Source organism: Bubalus kerabau, chromosome 23 (assembly GCF_029407905.1).
Source record: "Bubalus kerabau isolate K-KA32 ecotype Philippines breed swamp buffalo chromosome 23, PCC_UOA_SB_1v2, whole genome shotgun sequence".
Taxonomy (NCBI): domain Eukaryota; kingdom Metazoa; phylum Chordata; class Mammalia; order Artiodactyla; family Bovidae; genus Bubalus; species Bubalus kerabau.
The window spans coordinates 308,754-324,775 of NC_073646.1; the positions used below are offsets into that span (position 1 = coordinate 308,754).

The window sequence follows — 16,022 nt, forward strand, 5'->3', positions numbered from 1 at the left end:
GCATCACTGTAAAGCCAAAAAGTTGCTAAGCCAAAGCATCTTAAGCCACAGACTGTCTGTACAACCTTAAGAGAAGACACCCGGGCAGTCAGTCTTCCCCCATAGTTTACATCAGCTCATTAGTGATTAAAACTCCAGGACCAGAAACAAACCTTTGCATTCACAATTAGAGATAAGGCAATACAAGCAAATATCTCTGAGAAGGGGGAGTATATAGGGTTAAAGTCCTGTGTGTGTGTGTGTTCTCAGTCACTCACTCTTGTCTGACTCTTTGCTGAACCCGCTAGGCTCCTCTGTCCATGGAATTTTCCAGGCAAGAATACTGGGATGAGGTGCCATTTCCTATTCCAAGGGCTCTTCCCAACCCAGGGATCGAACTTGTGTCTTTTGGGTCTCCTGCATTGGCAGGTGGATTCTTTACCACTAGCACCACCTGGGAAGCTCCAGTTAAAGTCCTGCTGCTGCTGCTGCTAAGTCGCTTCAGTCGTGTCCGACTCTGTGTGACCCCATAGACGGCTGCCCACCAGGCTCCCCCGTCCCTTGGATTCTCCAGGCAAGAACACTGGAGTGGGTTGCCATTTCCTTCTCCAATGCATGAAGGTGAAAAAAGAAAGTGAAGTCGCTCAGTTGTGTCTGACTCTTAGCGACCCCATGCACTGCAGCTTACCAGGCTCCTCAGCCCATGGGATTTTCCAGGCAAGAGTACTGGAGTGGGGTGCCATTGCCTTCTCCGAGTTAAAGTCCTACTAATATGTAAATGATTGATATGATTGGAAAGGAAAAGTTGATAGGAGGACCTGGAAAAAAAAAAGAGTGCCAGAGACAGGAAGTACATGCCAAAGCAATCTGGGGCATACCAAACAAACGCTTGGGTTACTTCACAATTTTCCCCAGTGATGACCCCAAACCAGTCCCAAGATTAGTGACTAATCAAAGATGAGAGTGTGAGAGCTGGCCAAAATCAAAAGAAAGGTTCTTATGGGAACAGCTAGCAGCGGAAGGAGCTGTTATCAGAGTCTAAACCTCTGGTTTTCTTCTTTAGTCCATTAGAGGAGAGAAAACAGGAAAGTTTGGGGCTACTTGTATTTTATACACTATTGCATTTCACCAATAGATATTTGCTAGTTAGTATAAAGTAATCAGAATTTTATAATACTTTAGTTTTAATCATAAAATACATTGACCACCTAAAAAGGCATGAAAGTGCAAGTAAAGGCATTTCCAACTCTTTGCGACCCCATGGACTGTAGCCTATCAGGCTTCTCTGTCCATGGGATTTTCCAGGCAAGAGTGCTGGGGTGGATTGCCATTTCCTTCTCCAGGGGATCTTCCCGACCCAGGAATCGAACCTGGGTTTCCCACATTACAGGCAGACGCTTTTACCATCTGAGCCGCCAGGGAGGCCCTTTAAAAAAAAAAAAAAAAAAAAAAGGCATATAAAGTAAAAATGTATTTTAAGCCTTATGACAAGTCAACTTCTTTGTAATCATAGGATCTACTTTTTTTTAATTAGTTGGAGTACTTCTCGATTAAAACCATTCACTGTGGGACTTCCTTGGAAGTCCAGTGGTTAAGAATCTGCCAGTGCAGTGGACATGGGTTCCATCCCTGGTCTGGGATGATTCCACCTGCTGCAAGGCAAGTAAGCCTGAGAGCCACAACTACTGAGCCCACATGCCACAGCCCCTGAAGCCCAAGCACCCTAGAGCCTGTGCTCTGCAACCAGAGAAGCCACTGCAGTAGGAAGACTGCGTCCTTCAAGTAGGGAGGAGTGGTCCCATGCTCACGACAACTAGGGAAAGCCCGCACACAGCAACGAAGACGCAGCTCAGCCATAAACAAATAAATAAAAAGAATCTGCCTTCCAATGCAAGGGACTAGGGTTGATAACCTGCTCAGGGAACTAAGAGCCCACATGCCACAACTAGAGAAAGCCTGTGTTGCAACAAAGACCCAGTGCAGCCAAACCAAAGATTTTTAAATAAAACAAAAACTATTCACTGTTACAAGATCTTTTCAGCGCTCATCAATCTCACTTTGGACACTATCATTCAAGGGGGAGGGGGGACTCTCAAATGAAATAAAAAGAAAAAAAAAACATCAGAAACCTTAATTTACAAATAAGTGAATAAAATGTATTCATGTATGAATGTTCCCAGATTTCCTCTCCGCCTGTTTCTGCACAGTCCATATTTCTAACTAACGTAATATGAGACTTCTTTCCTTTGGGGATGGGTTATTAGAATGATAGAGAAGCCAGACCAGAGTGGTGAGGGCTGGGGGAAGGACCAGCCCACGATGCTGCGGTGATCTCTAAAACAAGGAGCCAGTGGGGGGCATATGGACATAGGAGAGCTGCAGGGTTTTGGCGTGTAGGCAGTTTGTGGCGGTTCAGACTGTAACTGCCCTTCCAGCAGTTATACAGTGTGAGAGAACTGGGGAGTGAAGAAAGGGGATCTGGTAAGTAGTGTTATGAGTTCTGAATTGGATCCCCTGTGATTTTTCTTTGAGAGACAACATGAAAATTGGTATTCATCTTTAAAATTACTTTGGGCAGTGCTACGAGCTACTCTGTAGAAACTGAGCTATGTGGGGACCCAGGATGATGAGGGAAGAAATGTTTATGGGATATAATTATCACTACAGTAAATCAGAAATAACCCCAAATGCCTCACAATAGTGAATCAGCTCAGCAACATGATAAGAGAAAATACAGCATTAAGGATGCATGGGGGCTTTGGGAGTGAGGCCATTCAGAGTCTCACTAAGAATCTCTTAATTCCTTCCTTTACACATTGAATAATTATATCAAAATTTAGAGTTACTGGGAAGATTAAAGAAATGAAAATATGTATAAAATTCCTGAAAGAGTGTATGACTCTTTGAACTCATGGTAGCTAATGTTATAAACAGTGGTCCCCAAACTTTTTGGCACTAGGGACCAGTTTCATAGAAGAGAATTTTTCCACGGACAGGGGGAACAGGCAGGGAGGGATGGCTTCAGGGTAATTCAAGCACATTGCATTTTATTGTAGTTCAGTCACTCAGTCATGTCTGACTCTGCAACTCCATGGGCTGCAGCATGCCAGACTTCCCTGTCCTTCGCCATCTGCTGGAGCTGGCTCACACTCACCTCCATTGGGTCAGTGATGTTTTCCTACCCTCTGGTCCTCTGTCGTCCCCTTCTCCTCCTGCCTTTAATCTTTCCCAGCATCAGTCTTTTCTAATGAGTCGGCTCTTCACATCCGGTGGCCCAAGTACGGAGTTTCAGCGTCAGCATCAGTCCTTCCAATGAACGATCAGGACTGACTTCCTTTAGGATTGACTGGTTTGATCTCCTTGCAGTTCAATCTCCCTCCAAATATTTCAGCATGACTAGTATTAGAACTTGTGAAATTTATGAGTGAGTAGCTCTGTTTTTTTTTTATTTCATGAGTTCACATACCAGTGGGTGTACGTTACATATATGTTTGCATATGTGCACCTCTGGGCTTATAGCTCAGTGTATAGGTTTGTTGTTATATACCATTGAGGACAGAAACTATGTCTTATTCACCTTGACTTCTCCACTGCAGAGTGCTGTATGTGGCATATTACAGGTGCTCAAGCTTGCTGGAAGGAATGAATATGCTTGTGACAAATGAATATCCTTTGGATGTATCGCTACCATGTGAGTGTATTTACGTATTAGTGGAGAGGTGTTTTCCTGAGCTTCAGTCACATGTGTATCTATCTGAATGGGTGAGGAAGGGACAACTCGAGCAAGAAGGTTTGGCAGAGGACGGCAAGCTGGAGCCAGGAAGCAAGAGACAGCAGGTAACAGGTGTGACTGTCTCTCTGGCGCCCACCCTGTGCTCTGTGGGCTTTCAAAATCGGGCTCCATGTTTTCCCTTCCTCCTGGCACTTTCTAAATTCTCTTGCACTATTCCTACTTAGAAACTAGCTCAGGGCTATTTCTTCGCTTTTGTGGAGGAGGATGAGGAGCTGGTTTCATGCTTCCAACAGATCTGTTTTCCTTTCTTTTTTTAGACTCTCAAATTCTTCTTTCAAAGGGCAGGCAAAATGGAGACTGAAATAATTGATTCAACAACAACCTCAAGGCCGTAAAATGCCATCTTTGCTACTAACCAGGGAATATCATATATCACAGGTAGACACTTTTTATACTTTAGAGAAAAAGAACAAGAATACCATTTTCTCCTCCCTCCTAATTAACTGCCCCTTGGGCTACTAGGACCCTCAAATAACAGTGACAGATGATCTCAGAATTTCTAGATAATAGAGATAGTAGAGGGGATTTCCCGGGTGGTCCAGTGGTTAAGACTCTGTGTTTCTGCTGCAGAAAGCAAAGGTTCAATCCCTGGTTGGGCAATTAAGGTCCCACAGGCCAATGAAGTGGTCAAAACAAGCAAACAAAGAAAAGGAAAATAAACAGTGCTGCGATGAACATTGGGGTACTCGTGTCTCTTTCCCTTCTGGTTTTCTCAGTGTGTATGCCCAGCAGTGGGATTGCTGGATCATAAGGCATGTCTATTTCCAGCTTTTTAAGGAATCTCCACACTGTTCTCCATAGTGGCTGCACTAGTTTGCATTCCCACCAACAGTGTAAGAGGGTTCCCTTTTCTCCACACCCTCTCCAGCATTTATTACTTGTAGACTTTTGGATTGCAGCCATTCTGACTGGCGTGAAATGGTACCTCATAGTGGTTTTGATTTGCATTTCTCTGATAATGAGTGATGTTGAGCATCTTTTCATGTGTTTGTTAGCCATCTTTATGTCTTCTTTGGAGAAATGTCTATTTAGTTCTTTGGCCCATTTTTTGATTGGGTCATTTATTTTTCTGGAGTTGAGCTGTAGGAGTTGCTTGTATATTCTCGAGATTAGTTGTTTGTCAGTTGCTTCATTTGCTATTATCTTCTCCCATTCTGAAGGCTGTCTTTTCACCTTGCTAATAGTTTCCTTTGATGTGCAGAAGCTTATGTAAAGTTTAAAAATAAAATAAAATTAAAAAAAAAAAAAAAAAAAAAAAAGAAAGCAAAAAAAAAAAAAAAAATAAAAAAATAAAAAAAAAAAAAAAAAAAAAAGAAAAGGAAAATAGAAGAGAGCCTATAAAATAAAATTTTAAAACCTATAGAATTTTTCAGAAGACTGAAAAATCAGGATTCAGGGCTTTCGCGGTGGTCCAGGGGTTAAGAATCTGCCTGCCAATGCAGGGCATACAGGTTCCATTCCTGGTCGGGGAGATTCCACATGCCTCGGCGCAGCTAAGCCAGTGATCCACAACTATTGATCCTGCACGGCCTAGAGTCCACGTACTGCAGCTAGAGAGTAGCCTCCACTCGCTGCAACTAGAGAAAGCCCTCGTGCACCAATGAAGACTCAGTGCAGCCAAGAAAAAATAAAGAATAACAACAAAAAAGAGAGAAAAATCAGGATTCACACATTTCCTGAACCCTACTCTTGTGTCTAACAAAGTCCTATCAAGCATCTAATTCCCCTCCTAAGTCTCGGGCACCAGCAATTTTCTGGCACCCACTGGTCTCACTCTTCTCAACTCCTCCTCCACTTGCAGCCCATGCTCCACCTGGCCTTTCTAGGATTCGCTATTGCCCACCAGATGATTCTGTTCATTTTCTCTTCCCAGGTAGATTACACCTACTTTCCCTTATATGATCCACAGGTTCCAGGGGAAGCTCTCAACAAAACACCTGCTGACTGAACAACAATAAGAAATTCAGATGTCATAGAATTTTAGGGCTAAAAGGAATCTTAGGATCTTTTGGTTCACTTTTTCTGTTTTAGAGAGGATAAGCAGAGGCCCAAAGGGTTACCTTTATAGATTTTAAAGAAAAATCATTGGTTCCAGACTGTATGTTCAGCTGAATAATATACTTGGTTCCTCACTAAAAAGCCATGTGGTGCAAGTGTGCTTCAGATCAGATCAGATCATTCACCCAGTTGTGTCTGACTCTTTGCGACCCCATGAATCACAGCACGCCAGGCCTCCCTCTCCATCACCAACTCCCAGAGTTCACTGAGACTCACATCCATCAAGTCAGTGATGCCATCCAGCCATCTCATCCTCTGTCATCCCCTTCTCCTCTTGCCCCCAATTCCTCCCAGCATCAGAGTCCTTTCCAATGAGTCAATTCTTCGCATGAGGTGGCCAAAGTACTGGAGTTTCAGCTTTAGCATCATTCCCTCCAAAGAAATCCCAGGGCTGATCTCCTTCAGAATGGGCTGGTTGGATCTCCTTGTAGTCCAAGGGACTCTCAAGAGCCTTCTCCAACACCACAGTTCAAAAGCATCAATTCTTCGGCGCTCAGCCTTTTTCACAGTCCAACTCTCACATCCATACATTACCACAGGAAAAACCATAGCCTTGACTAGACAAACCTTTGTTGGCAAAGTAATGTCTCTGCTTTTGAATATGCCATCTAGGTTGGTCATAACTTTCCTTCCAAGGAGTAAGCGTCTTTTAAATTCATGGTTGCAGTCATCATCTGCAGTGATTTTGGAGCCCAGAAAAATAAAGTCTGATACTGTTTCCACTGTTTCCCCATCTATTTCCCATGAAGTGATGGGACCGGATGCCATGATCTTCATTTTCTGAATGCTGAGCTTTAAGCCAACTTTTTCACTCTCCTTTTCACTTTCATCAAGAGGCTTTTTAGTTCCTCTTCACTTTCTGCCATAAGGGTGGTGTTATCTGCGTATCTGAGGTTATTGATATTTCTCCTGGCAATCTTGATTGCAGCTTGTGTTTCTTCCAGTCCAGCATTTCTCATGATGTACTCTGCACAGAAGTTAAACAAACAGGGTGACAATATACAGCCTTGACGAACTCCTTTTCCTATTTGGAACCAGTCTGTTGTTCCATGTCCAGTTCTAACTGTTGCTTCCTGGCCTTCATACAAATTTCTCAAGAGGCAGATCAGGTGGTCTGGTATTCCCATCTCTTGTGCTTAGTCATGTCCAAGTCTTGGAGACCCCATGGACTGTAGCCTGCCAGGCTCCTCTGTCCATGGGATTTTCCAGGCAAGAATACTGGACTGGGTTGCCATTTCCCACTCTAGGGGAATCTCCCTGACCCAGGGATCAAACCCACATCTCTTGCATGTCCTGCATTGACAGGCAGATTCTTTATCACTAACACCTAGGAAACCCTGCTAGAACCATGGTCTTTCTATTCTGACCCCCAACCTTGATCTTCCCTATTCTGACCTCAAGCCCTACGTTCTCAATGAATTGCTGCCCATGATTTGACCTGACAGTGGGAAAAAAAAAACAATTAGGTCCCAGGATGACAACCTCCTTTCAAAAGGAGGTTGGGAGGACCATCATGGTGTCCAATGACAACAGAAGGCATCAGAAAGAAAGGGGCACTGACTTGAAGGGGTGTGGAGAGTCAGCAAGAAGGTGGCAGGGGGACTTCCCTGGTGGTCTAGTGGCTAAGACTCCAAACTCCCTATGTAGGGGCCCGAGTTCCATCTCTGGTCAGGGAACTAGATTCCACTTGCTGCAACTAAAAAGATTCCACACGCCGCATCTAGAGATCCTGCATGCCATCATGAAGACCCAGTGCAGTCAAACAAATAAATAAAATAAATATTTAAATAAATAAATAATAAATAAAGTCAGTCATTGATAATAAAATCAAATAAAGAGGGTAGGAGATAGGGTCTTTAGAGGGCCAATGACCAAGTCTAAGCAGAGTCCAAGCAAATCCAGTTCTTCATCAAAAGGCGATTAGAGTCAGGTAGGAACTGATAGGCATGATGGGCAGAAAGAGAAACACTAGACAAACTCAGATCTGGTTCTGACTCTACCCTTGACAAGAAGTATAATTTGGAACAAATTATTTAACTGTCAGGCCCTCAGGCAGACTCAGAATCTTATAGTCTCTGGTTGGGAGCAAGTCTTCATTCCAAGGCTTTGCAATCAGATTTTTGATCTTAAAAAGCTGGAAGAGGGTTGGAAGGATAAATTGGGAGTTTGGGATTAACATATACAAACTGTTATATATAAAATAAATAACCAACAAGGACCTACTTATAGTACATACACTACTCAATATTGTGTAATCACCCATAAGGGAAAGAATCTGAAAAAGAATAGATATGTATAATTGAATCCCTTTGCTGTACACTTGAAACTAACACAACATTGTAAATCAGCCATACTTCAATTAAAATAAAAAAAAGAGCCCGGAAACAGTATCACTTCAAGTGGAAAACATTAGAGAGAATCGTCTTTCCTTGAAGAATGTTGCAGTTGGTTTACATCACAGTTTACTCACATCACAGTTTATTCAGAGCCTGCTGTTAAGTCAAAATCCCATGGTTGTTATTTTAGTCTGTTGACACTGTGGTTGCATATTTCAGCATATGACATCATTCCCATGGAGGCATCAGACATTTTGGGGCTCCCAAATTATGACCAATGGATGGTGGTTAGGTGCTTTTGCTCAGAACACCCTTTATAACTACATGTGTACTGTACTACATGTGTGAACCATATTAAAAAAAAAAAAAGAAATGTTGATCACTTTCAATTAAAACACTAGATGGAAAAAAAAAAAACCTACACTAGACAGCAAAGAAATACATACTTATAAAACATTCCTCCTCTCAACGTTTTCACAAGGTCTGAATTATCTTGTAATATGAGGATGCTATAATTTTGGCATCTACATTTGAATTCAATCCCTCTGCTTAAAGCCTCTTGTGAAGTTAAACTCCTATGAGGTTTATTTTAGACTGAAACAGTTTCATATTTTTCGTTTCACTATAGAATAGAAAAAAGGCAAAATTAAAACAAAAACCAGGGACTTCCCTAGTGGTACAATGTTTAAGACTCCACAAGTGCAATGCAGGGTGCCTGGGTTCTATCCCTGGCCAGCAAACTAAAATCCCATATGCTGTGCAGTGTGGCCAAAACAGAAAAAGAGGACCTCAAAATTACGCTGATCACTGGCAAATGCCCTGTTGTAGAAGTGTAGAAAAGCCCTTGAAGTTATTGTATGGACACGGTCTGCCCAGCTGTAAACTTAGGTATCTATTTTTAACCACTTTCACAGTGTCAGAATGTTAGACCTGGAAGGGGCCTATGAGGTCATCTGATCCAAGCCACTCAATTTCCAAAGGCAGGTAGTAAAGATCAGAGGCATAAGAGACTCGCTGAAGTCAAGCAGGAGATTATTTAGTATAGCTGATCTGGAACCCTTGTTTTTTAATTCTCAGCATTACTGTTCTTTGCTCGCTTTTACTTATATTTGTTTTTTAAATTGTTAAAAATCATTGCACTGTATACGGTAAAAAAACAAAAACTCTCTCTTCCAACAGACTTCCCTCCCACTCTTCCATGTTGTCCAACTTTTTAGGGGAAACCTCTATTGATAGTTGGGCTTCTCTGGTGGCTCAACCGGTAAAGAACCCACCTGCCGATGCAGGAGACATAAAGAGACGTGGGTTTAATCCCTGGGATGGGAAGATTCCCTGGAGGAGGGCATGGCGACCCACTCTAATATTCTTGCCTGGAAAATTCCACGGACAGAGGAGCCTGGAGGCCTACAGTCTGTGGAGTTGCAAAGAGTCAGACAAGACTGAGCACTTGTGCACACACTATTATCAGTTTGCTGTATACATATGCAAATTCCATGTGTGTGTCTTAAGTACTGATACATTCATTCACATACATATGGGTATATACACGGGCCAAGATTTTTTTAATTTGTATTATATTTAATTTTTATTGAATTATAATTGACATACAATATAGTGTTAGTTTCAGGTATACAACATATTGATTTGACAGTTTTTTAATTTTAATTATTTTTTTATTGAAGGATTTTGCTTGACAGAATTTTGTTGTTTTCTATCAAACTTCAACATGAATTAGCCATAGGTATGCATATATCCCCTCCCTTTTGAACCTCCCTCCCCTCTCTCTCGGAGAAGGCGATGGCACCCCACTCCAGTACTCTTGCCTGGAGAATCCCATGGACGGAGGAGCCTGGTAGGCTGCAGTCCATGGGGTCGCGAAGAGTCGAACATGACTGAGCGACTTCAATTTCACTTTTCACTTTCATGCATTGGAGAAGGAAATGGCAACCCACTCCAGTGTTCTTGCCTGGAGAATCCCAGGGATGGGGGAGCCTGTTGGGCTGCCGTCTATGGGGTCGCAGAGTCGGACACGACTGAAGTGACTTGGCAGCCCCTCTCTCTCCCCACCCCACCCCTCTAGGTTGATACAGTTCCCCTGTGTGAGTTTCCTGAGCCATGCAGCAAATTCCCATTGCCTATCTATTTTACATATGGCAGGCTAAGATTTTTGAAAATAGTTTTACTCCAAACTAGAACCTAACTAAACCAAACTAAAAATGGTGGGGGGGGGGTGATAAAATGGGAGTTCTGAACAACAAAATAAATATTATTTCTAATAGAAATTGTTATTTCTCTTATCATTGCTCATCTAGAAATAATCATGAAATTTTAAAACATTTGTATTTATTTGACTGCACTGGGTCTTAGTTGTGCCATGTGGGTTCTTTAGCTGCAGCATGCAAACTCTTGCGGCATGTGGGATCTAGTTTCCTGAACGCAGATGGAACCCAGCCCCCTGCATTGGGAGCACAGACTGAGCCACTGGGCCACCAGGGAATTCCCTAGAAATTCTCATAAAATCTGACAAAAGCTCTTCAGGCTTCCCAGGTGGAGCCAGTGTTAAAGAACTCACCTGCTGGGACTTCCCTGGTGGTCCAGGGGCTAAGACTCCATGCTCCCAATGCAGGGGGCCTGGGTTTGATTTCTGGTCAGGGAACTAGATCCCACATGCTTCAACTAAGGGTTCACATGCTTCAACAAAATTGCAACCAAATAAATTAAAAAAAGAAAACTCACTTGCTAATGCAGGTGATATAAAGGACACTGGGTTCGATCCGTGGGTCATGAAGATCCCTTGGAGGAGGTCATGGCAACCTACTCCAGTATTCTTGCCTGGAGAATCCCACAGACAGAGGAGCCTGGCCAGCTATAGTCCATGGGGTCTCCAAGAGTCGGACATGACTCGGTGACTAACACACATGAAGGGGTCCTCAGTGCTATGCATGGTGGGTAGGGTGGAATTTATTCTTTGGAACAGTCTGTTATCTCTTGCTTCATAGGATTAGTTTGGTATTTTAGAAAGATCATTCTGGGACCAGAATAGAGGATGGATTAGAGACAGTGAAACCAGCTGAGGGGTTACTGCAATGTGCCAGGCAAAGGGGGGTGAGTGTGTGAACTGAGAACGTGGAGCTGGATGTGCACAAGTCAAAGGAGAAAAGGGGTCTGGATGAAGAGACCTCGGAGGAAGACTCACAGAACCTGAAAACCAGTTGGATATGGAGGTGAAGGGGAGCTGGTAGACACTCTTCCTTCTCATCTCCTAAATCTTTAAAAAATGTTTATTAATTTATTTGGCTGTGCTGGGTCTTAGTTGCAGCACACAAGGTCTTTAGTTGCAGTATGTGGGACTGAATTTCCTGGCCAGTGATAGAACCTGGGCCCCAGCCCTGGGAGCAAAGAGTCTTAGCCACTGGACCACCAGGGAAGTCCCTAAGATCTTTCTTTCTAAGCAGGAACTTTGTATCTCTTGCCAACTCTGGCCAGGTAACTGGGGCTCAATTAAAGTTTTCTTTATTTTTGTTCTAAATGTATTTCAGTTTTGTTCAATTAAAATTTTTGAAGAAATCCTTCATTTTGTTTTTTGTTTTTGTTTTTTTTTATCCACTATACAATCCTAAGCAATTCCTGTTCATGTTTTGATTACCAAAATTTTAATGCTTTTTTTCCCTTCAAAGTATGATTTCAACTAATACAATAGTTCTTATTACTCACCCGGTCATTCAAAAGCTGATGGTTTAGGGGTGTCCAGGTACTCATCTTTGTCTGCATTTTGGGACCATTTGTGTTTTTTGGAGGTGCAAATGCCATCATGAAATAACTGGATATTCTTCTGTAAGAAAAACTGTCTTCAGAAGAAATGAATCATACAATCTTCAGAATACTAAAAAAACTAATACCATATAATCTTTTTCAGTACACTGGGACAGGGACTAGGGGGAGAGTGACATTTACTGGGAGTATTTTATATGTCAGGCACTTAACAGGTTTGCTCAATTAAACCCATAACAATATGGTAAGGTGGTGGGTTTTAGCTTATTTTACAGATGAAGAAAATGAGGCTCACTTTGCTTTGCCCAGAGTTATACAGACAGTAGGTGGTGAAACAGAGAATCAGACCCAGGTCTGTTTAACTCTGTTTGATTTTCATTGGACCAAGCGGGAAAAATCAGAATCACTCTTAGCTAAGAACATACCATATTGGTCAGAAAGAAGTATTTATAAAATCACTGTGCAATCTGATCTACTCCATTTTGTCCCTTGTGACCTCCTTCTTCCTCTGTTAACTTTCTGACATCTAGCTAACAAGGGCTCTAGCTTGCTACCATGTTTAAGAAGTAGAATAGTACAATGGACAAGGCCAAGAATTTATATATGGACAGATTTGGGTTTATTGAGAAAAATACACTGGGGAAAATATACAGTACACCCAGTACTATATATGTCTGCCTTCATTTTTGTGGCCTCACGGCATGTGGGACCTCAGTTCTCCCACCGGAGATGAACTCACATCCCTTGTATCGGAAATGTTGAGTCTTAACCATGACTGCTGTTGTTCAGTCACTAAGTTGTGCCCAGCTCTTTGCAACTCCATGGACTGAAGTACACCAGGCTTCCCTGTCCTTCACTATCTCCAAGTTTGCTCAGACTCATGTCCATTGAGTTCGTGATGCCATCCAACCATCTCATCCTCTTTTGCCTCCCTTCTCCTCCTGCCTTCAATCTTTGCCAGCATCGGGGTCTTTTCCAAGGAGTCGGCTCTTTGCATCAGGTGGCCAAAGTTTTGGAGCTTCAGCTGCAGCATCAGTCCTCCCAATGAATATTCAGGGTTGATTTCCTTTAGGATGGACTCATTTGATCTCCTTGCTGTCCAAGGGAGTCTCAAAGGTCTTCTCCAGTACCACAATTAAAAGGCATCGATTCTTCAACGCTCAACCTTCTTTATGATCCAATTCTAACCATTGGACAGCCAGGGAAGTCCCTATGTATGTCTTCATTGGATTAAAGCACTCTAATTTCCACGAGGGATTACTTTTCCCTCAGTGTTTAGGGTCTGCTGGGTTGGTTAATCGAGGCGGCCTCCCCTTGCCCAGTCATAAGACTAAGCTAGGCCAGGTAACTGATGCTGGCTTATCCTTGCTTTACAGCCAAGGTGATCATTCAAAGTACCATAGATGCTCTGAGTAGACTGTTAAGCTGTTCTTAGACTCTTCTTGGAGGGGCTTCCTTGGTGGTGCTAGTGGTAAAGAATCTGCCTGCCAATTCTGGAGACAGAAGAGATGCAGGTTTGATCCCTGGGCCAGGAAGATCCCCTGGAGGAGGCCATGGCAGCCCACTCCAGTATTCTTGCCTGGAGAATCCCTGGGACAGAGGACCCTGGTGGGCTATGGTCCACAGGGTCACAAAGAATCAGACACGACTGAAGCAACTTAGCGTGCATGCATGTCCTTTCTTATCCATTTTGTGAGCCACCTGATAGCCTTCAATAAATTTCACCTACATTAGCTAGAAGACCCTTCTTGTAGGGGCATCCCTGGTGGCTCAGATGGTAAGGAATCTGCCTGCAGTGCGGGAGACCTGAATTCGATCCCTGGGTTGGGAAGAGTCCTTGGAGGAGGGCAGGGCAACCCACTCCAGCATTCTTGGCTGGAGAATCCCCATGGACGGAGGAGCCTGGCGGGTGACAAAGAGTTGGAAACAACTGAGCGACTAAGCACACAGCACACACACATTAGCTAGAATCTATTTCTGTTGTTTGCAACCAAAACTTTTTACATTACACAGTTTGGATCCTGGCTCTAAAACTTACTAGCTTTGAAACGTTTTGCAAGTAGTCACTCAGTCATGTCCGACTAACTCCATGGACTGCAGCATGCCAGGCTTCCCTGTCCTTTCCCATCTCCCGGAGGTTACTCAAACTCATGTCCATTGAGTCAGTTATGCCATCCAACCATCTCGTCCTCTGGCATCCCCTTCTCCTCCTGCCTTCAATCTTTCCCAGCATCAGGGTCTTTTCTAATGCGTGGGCTCTTCGCATCAAGTGGCCAAAGAATTGGAGCTTCAGCTTCAGCATCAGTCCTTCCAATGAATATTCAGAACTGATCTCCTTTAGGATTGACTTGGGCAGGTACACACTGCTATACTTAAAATGGATAACCAACAGGGACCCATGATATAGCACAAGGAACTGTGCTCAATGGCAGCCTGGCTGGGGGAGAATGGATACATGTATATGTATGGGTGAGACCCTTCATGGTTCATGTGAAACTACCACAACACTGTTAATTGGTTATACTCCAACACAAAATAAAAAGTTTAAAAAAAAAAAATAGCATCACCACAGACTTTCTTAGAACTTCCTGTTATTTCCAGAGTTCTTCAAAGCCTCTCCTTGAAGGGGGCACAACAAAATATTTTAAGGTAAAAAATATTTAAAGCAGATGGATGGCATTTTTCAGTATATAGCTTCAGTGTTTCTGTTTGTTTGTGCCTTCTTCCTCTCTGAAGGTATGTTTCAGATCCAAAGCAGTGGTGCTGAGTTGGAGCCTGCACAGGATTTGCCTGCCTGACCCAGGGCTCCAAAAAGTATAGCAACAAATATAAGACAATTTAAAAAAAGATTTCTTTTTATTTATTTATCTGGCTGAGCCAGGTCTTTGTTAGGGCATGTGGGATGTAGTTCCCTGACCAGGGATAGAACCCAGGTCCCCTGGACCACCAGGGAATTCACCCAGACAATATTTTGATCCACATGCCACAACGAAGACCTGGCACAGCCAAATAAATAAAAACAAATATATATTTTTTAAATTAACCGTTAGTTTTGGACTTACAGAGGATTCCCCCAAATGCTAGATCTGAAATTTTGTGACTCTCACTTGACATGTAATATTCCCTCTCAGGTTTAAATTAGAGCTGAAGAGAAAGCCAATAGTTTTAAAGCCTCAGGGTTTTAAACCATAGATAATGTCTTCCTGCAGTTGCCTGCTAATACCACTCCACTGGAATAAGGGGAAATAAAGGAGGTTCAGATGAGCCCTCACATTCTTAGCTCCTAACAGCTAAGTTGCAAAGATGTAAGAAATGATTTCATTACAGTATTATTAATTGGCTGCTATAAAAATACACATGAGCAGGCAAATATATAAAGCATGGTCACTGAGTCTAGATCTGCTCAGTTAAAAATCACATATTTCCTTTTTTATTGCTATTTATTCATGGTTGATGTTTCTTCTATTTAAATTGATTGAAGTTGTGTGTACACAACAATTTTTATTTATCTGTTTAGGCTAAGCCACTCGGCTTGCAAAATCTTAGTCCCCAACCAGGGATTGACCCTGGTCCTCGGCAATGAACATACAGAGTCCTAACCTCTGGACTGCCAGGGAATTCCTTAAACCAATTGTTTTCCATCTTTTATTTTATTTTTTTCAGGCCTATAAAACTCTTTGAGGATACGATGAAAACTATGAATCTTCTCCCTAGAAAAATTCATATTAACATTGCTGCTGCTGCTGCTAAGTCACTTCAGTCGTGTCCAACTCTGTGTGATCCTACAGACGGCAGCCACCAGGCTCCCCCGTCCCTGGGATTCTCCAGGCAAGAACACTGGAGTGGGCTGCCATTTCCTTCTCCAATGCATGAAAGTGAAAAGTGAAAGGGAAGTCACTCAGTCGTGTCCGACTCTTAGTGGCCCCATGGACTGAAGCCTACCAAGCTCCTCCATCCATGGGATTTTCCAGGCAAAGTACTGGAGTGGGGTGCCATTGCCTTCTCCGCATATTAACATTACATTTTGCTTATACCAGGTTAAAACCTTCTGTTGTAAGCTCAGAAACTCTCTTTTCCCAGTTTGA

At 42.8% G+C, this 16,022-nt stretch overlaps 1 protein-coding gene across 1 annotated transcript in view; it reads left to right on the forward strand.

Annotated features, from left to right (window-relative positions):
• LOC129637401 (liprin-alpha-1-like) overlaps positions 1 to 16,022 on the forward strand; it is a 191,286-nt gene that overhangs the window by 161,228 nt on the left and 14,036 nt on the right. The window lies entirely within an intron of this gene.